Genomic DNA, 5,561 nt, shown 5'->3' on the forward strand with positions numbered 1-5,561 from the left:
TACCCCAAGACAGAGTTTGTTCCTCAACAAGAGAAGTATGATCCTACTTCCTTTAAGGGGACACAAGCTCAAGATGATCTTCCACCACAAGACCACAAGCTAAAAGGCAAGGACAAGCTTCAAGAGGAAATTGGTGCATTTGAAGAAGCTCCAAAGGCCTTGGTCAAGTGGTTTCCCAAGTCCACCTCAAGTTTTACTTCATCAAGTACATCTACAACCCCAAGGATTCCCATCAAGATGATGTGGATCCCGAAGAAGAAGAACTAGAGAGTTCTTGAGGGTGACTTCGCCAACATACTTCACTAATATTCATATTGGCAAGAACAAGTGCAATCAACTTCCACATCTTGCACTAGTTCAAGGAGTCACAAACTCTCTTATTAATAAGTCAAGGGACAAGGTAACCTAATGTTTTCATGGACGTCATCGTGTATGTACTTCACTCTATCTCTATGGATACTAGTAGACTGCCCGTGTGTTGCCACGGGCTCTTGAAATAGTTTGCAAGAGTTACATGTTAACTTTCTAAGGCCTCACGCCGCCGTAGATCCAGACCCCCGCCACTGATTCCACCCCGCATAGGCCGCCGCCTGCCGCCGTGCTGCCCCATCACGTTCGCCTCCGCCCGGCCGCCGCGACCCTGCCCGCCTCCTCTCCGACCGCCTCCGCCTCCTGTCCATCCTCCGCCCGGCCCCGCTTCATCCGCCTCCTCTCCGGCCATGCTCCGTCCGCCTCCTCTCCGGTCCGTCCGCCACCCCACTTCGTCTGCTTTCGCCCCGAGCCGCACGCCGCCGCCCCGCTCCGTCCGCCTCTGCCCCACACTGCACGTCGCCGCCCCGCTCCCCACTCGGCCGCCGCCTGCTCCCCGATGGCGCCAAAGAAGACGCCAAAGGGAAAGTCCGGTTTCTTCGGCATGAGGGCGAAGCCCTCCGGGAACTTCGGACTGGAGTTCTCTGACGCCAGGCAGCGTTGGTGGCTCGGCACGTATCCCACTGTCGATGAGGCTGCTCGTGCCTACGACGTGGCGGTGTGGCGTGCCGGTGGGCCGAAGACGGACCTAAACTTCCCGGAGGTCGAGTCCCAGCCGGTGGCGGAGTGGCTCGTGCCGCAGGGCATCCAGATGGAGGAGATGCCGGCTAAGAAGGCGAAGAAGAGACAGGCGGTGTCGCTCCCGACGAGAGCGACGAGGCGGCGATGGCTTGGTTTGCGCGATTTGCAATTTGTTGCAAAGCCATCTCTAATGAAATGCTATTTGCTACATTTTTAAATAGGAAAATTATTCCAATCAGCTAGCAATAACTCAACAGACCAATCTCTAATGAAATGCTATTTGCTACATTTTTTAAATAGAAAAATTATTTCGATCAGCCAGCCATAACTCAACAGACCAATCTGAACCCACATTTTCTAAAGTAAAGAAATTATTTCCCTTGATAGATCAAGATGCCAAAGTGTCATTTGCCCGACTGCTATGTTCCTACACACACAGAGCAAATTATTTTTCAAATCAAGGAATTAAGAAAAGGAAGAATATCATGATGTCCATGGCACTTGCCAGGTCTGCCATGCTACCGTGGCATCGTCTTTGTAGTCTCTACCCACATGTCGAGTTGAGAAATAATCTTCAGATATACCCACTGCTAACACACTCGCGTACATAATGTCCCTTGGCTGATTGATTTGGCTGACTATTAACACAAGCACACAACACACAAAATCAGTCAATGGCCATATGTATGCATTTTTTTACTTTATTCCAATTGTGATGCAATCGTGACACCTACTCGCCCCGTCCGCTCACCCGTCACGGTAATTGCCACTGGTGCCAACCGCTCGACCTCGCCACCGCCACTCACCACTCAGTCTCCACCGGCTGCCCATTGCCTCTTGCGCCACCCGTGCGCTCGCTCGGCTCAATGTTGTTGATTGGAATGCGGGACTGAAGGTAATCCATGGACAGGTTTTAGTTTTGCTTGCATCAATCTTCGGTACTTGTCTATCCATCTAACGCACAAAAAATCGACTCTCTGACATAAAAGTGATCTAACTCTATTGATGAGCACGACAGTACATACCATCCCATCATGATGTTGCCATCTCTCACACTTGATGATTACATCTTGTTATTTCTAACATGTACACCATCGGGCCATTGCTTTATTAGAAATATATTTACACAATATGATGAGAGCAACATCAAGGAGTCGGATGCTGGTGCACAGATTCTCCTCAAATTCCACATGCAACCCTTGTAGAGAAGAACGACATATTTTTCTTAGGTGATTTTTGACCGAGCTCCTACAGAAAAATTCAAAGAAATCATGAGGAGCATGGAGCCAAGCAAACTAATCAGAGTAAATCATGAGAGGAGAAGCCTCTCAACCTACTACAGGGAATCGAGTCAACATTAATTCGTGTAAGAATTAAACCGTAATGTAGATCAACAACCCAGTAGTTGATAAAATAACCCTGACACAACCCATTAATACAATATATGGTCACAGGAAGTAGATTGAGATTATGCAGATATCATGATCTACGAACCGTATCTACGAATATTGATTGCAAAGTCACAAACAGAACCTCCTCACATCACAAAACAAATGTTTCATCAACAGAAACTCTAGCGAATGCCAATTGGATTATATAAGTAAGATAGAGACATCGAAAAAAAGAAAAGATAATTCAAAGAGTATATATTCTATTTTCTTACTTGACATCACAGAGAATGCAAGTCAAAGATATTGCGATACATCTTACCCTTCTATAAATTGACTGCAAGGCACAATCCCCAGCAAAATATACAGAATGAATTGCTCCTATGGTCCAAGTATTGCATAAATAGTTATATACAGACTATTCAACAGTGAGCATAAACATGGCATGTACTACCAAAATCCCTTTGCTATGGAGCTTAGTCTGCATGTCTATTCGTCTTTCTGTAAATCAGTTGTGGCCAAGATGTGCTGACAGCTCACCAGCCTCTCCCCGTTTACCAATAAAATCAAAGCAGCTCAAAGCAAAAAAAAAGAACATAGATATATCTACCTGATGTAATTGCTTGTAACTCCAGAGTGTTGGTAGAGTCGAGAAGAGAACACCCAGCCAATGTTACAGCAGATCGATCTGCAGTCTTTGTTAGGGACGGCACCATCATTAGAGGTCCCAATTGTAAATCAATCTGCAAGAGATGGAGATGCGACTGGAAGCTTACGGATTTGATGCATCAGAACAGCCATGGCCCATGGGCAGAGGAGAAGTGCCGGCAGCTGGGGATCTGACGTGTCACAGACAGCATGGGTAGAGGAGAGGCGGCGGCAGATCAAGCCTTGGGCGTGGCAGGCGGAAGCACACTCACCCCTACTGCACCCTTCCTACTTCCCCGTCCTTCTTCTCCTACCTCTCCTCCTCCCTGGATCCTCCTCTGTCTCTCTTTTCTACAAGAAAAATCGAAGCCCCGCCATGACCTTGAGCTCCCCCTGCCAACCATAGAAATTAGATATTTCCTAATTGTTTGCATAACAAAAAACATACTGGCTGCAAGAGAATGAAAGACTAACCTATTGATGAGCACAACAGTACATACCATCCCATCATGATGTTGCCATCTCTCACACTTGATGATTACATCTTGTTATTTCTAACATGTACACCATCGGGCGATTGCTTTATTAGAAATATATTTACACAATATGATCAGAGCAACATCAAGGAGTCGGATGCTGGTGCACAGATTCTCCTCAAATTCCACAAGCTGTAATTGAAGAGAAAACTGAAAGAAAGCTATTAGTAATACCAATTTAACCAGACACACCACACCACTAATGACAAAATAAAAATTTAGAAGTTCCTAAAGAGGCCTTATATATAAGAAGTGCAAGATAGTGATGAAACTACCAAAGCCACCAGATCTTAGTACAGATTAGTTAAGTAGACACTACTATTTAGTAAGGATGAACTATATTATGGATTTGATTGGAACAAGAAAATATCCTATAATAGCATATTATACAAAGGCACATAAAACAATAAAGAGAAGTAAAAGTGGTAGCGATGAACTTATAATAATAATAATAAATAGATAGCACATGACTCTTTTTATACGACTCATCAGCAGAATCAGTGAGCCACAATGGAGTTTTCTTGGGCTCAGGCTTTCTGCACACTGCCATATAGACCAAGTCAAACATGGGTGGGCGGCCAAGAATGTTGGGTTATAGTTTTACAGATAAAGAGAGGAGAAATCACTTTGGCCTATGAGCACATCATAAGAGAAGGCAACATCACACACACATAAGTACTTGTAACTGAATTTAAGGAGGGCACAATATGTTGACATAGGTGTGCCTACCAAAAAGAAATGTCTAAATGAAGAAAAATCAAGTGTTTAGTAATATAATACTACAATGATGATGCAGACTAAAGTCTAAATCATCAATGGTAAATCCATGGCACACAAAAATTCTTCTCCATAATTGATTTGCTCTCTTCATCCAAATGCCCAAACTCATCACAACATAGCAAAATAGCCTGAATGGAATAAACCATATCTGAACCATCATATGCAATACACGAACCATGTACTGAACTTAATTGATGTATTACTACTGAACATAGCAGATTAGTCTCTATGTGCATGTATTACTAATTTACAGCTGAGCAGCCACTCTAATGTAATGAACTTAAGAACTGTTTGTTCCTCTTAAGCAACCCTGCAGTTTTCATGAAAACTTTGGTTGTAGTGGTCCTAAAATCACAGATACATGTACCTCTACATCCACTTGGAGCTTCTTTGCAGCTTCCTCTCTATGTTGCTAGACCAATCTGCAGATAAAAAAGGATAAGGTAAATAATTGTTGTTTTATTTGCCAATAATCAAACAACTATGATATAGTAAGAAAAAAGTTAGTGGAGGTATGGGAAGGACAAGTAGTTCTACTACACACAGATGATTAGGGGTCAGAGGGAATTCAAGATAAACCAAGACAAACTTCAAAATTTAGTCCTATAGTTGAACATCAAATTCAAAGCAAACGGGGAAGAATCAATGGGTCAGGGGTAAGGATGCAACTGTGTGGGGGGGGGACAGCCCACTAAGCCGCTGCGCCGTCCCATGAAGAAAACCCGCAAAACGGCGCCGGACCAACCACATCATGTCAAGCGGTCTCAAATAGTCCAACCGCTTTGTCCAGCGGACGTCGCACAGTCTCGTGTATCCTGCGAAAGGGAGAAAACTCTCCTGAGAATTCCTGTCCTTCTCGACGCGATAGAGGTGCGCGACTGTATTGTATAACAGGCTCATCCAGTGTCCACATTTCCCTATGTGCAGTAGAAGATAAAACTGAATCAAATCGAAGGTTCCCGTGCATTGCAACTGGATGACAAAATAGACACATGTGTATACTTTGATAAAAGAGAGTGTCAGTGTCAAAACCGGCGGATCTCAGGTAGGGGGTCTCGAACTGTGCGTCTAGGCGGATGGTAACAGGAGACAAGGGACACGATGTTTTACCCAGGTTCGGGCCCTCTTGATGGAGATAAAACCCTACGTCCTGCTTGAT

General features: G+C 44.5%; 1 long non-coding RNA gene across 1 annotated transcript; it reads right to left on the reverse strand.

Moving 5' to 3' along the window:
* Positions 1-2,190: 2,190 nt before the first annotated feature.
* Positions 2,191-4,395, reverse strand: LOC123065292 (uncharacterized). Its single transcript, XR_006430949.1, has 4 exons — positions 3,561-4,395; positions 3,215-3,479; positions 3,049-3,133; positions 2,191-2,298 (listed from the first exon to the last, which is right to left on the reverse strand). It is a non-coding gene; the product is annotated as an uncharacterized lncRNA (long non-coding RNA).
* Between the last annotated feature and the right edge of the window lie 1,166 nt (positions 4,396-5,561).

Source organism: Triticum aestivum, chromosome 3B, assembly GCF_018294505.1.
Source record: "Triticum aestivum cultivar Chinese Spring chromosome 3B, IWGSC CS RefSeq v2.1, whole genome shotgun sequence".
Classification (NCBI taxonomy): domain Eukaryota; kingdom Viridiplantae; phylum Streptophyta; class Magnoliopsida; order Poales; family Poaceae; genus Triticum; species Triticum aestivum.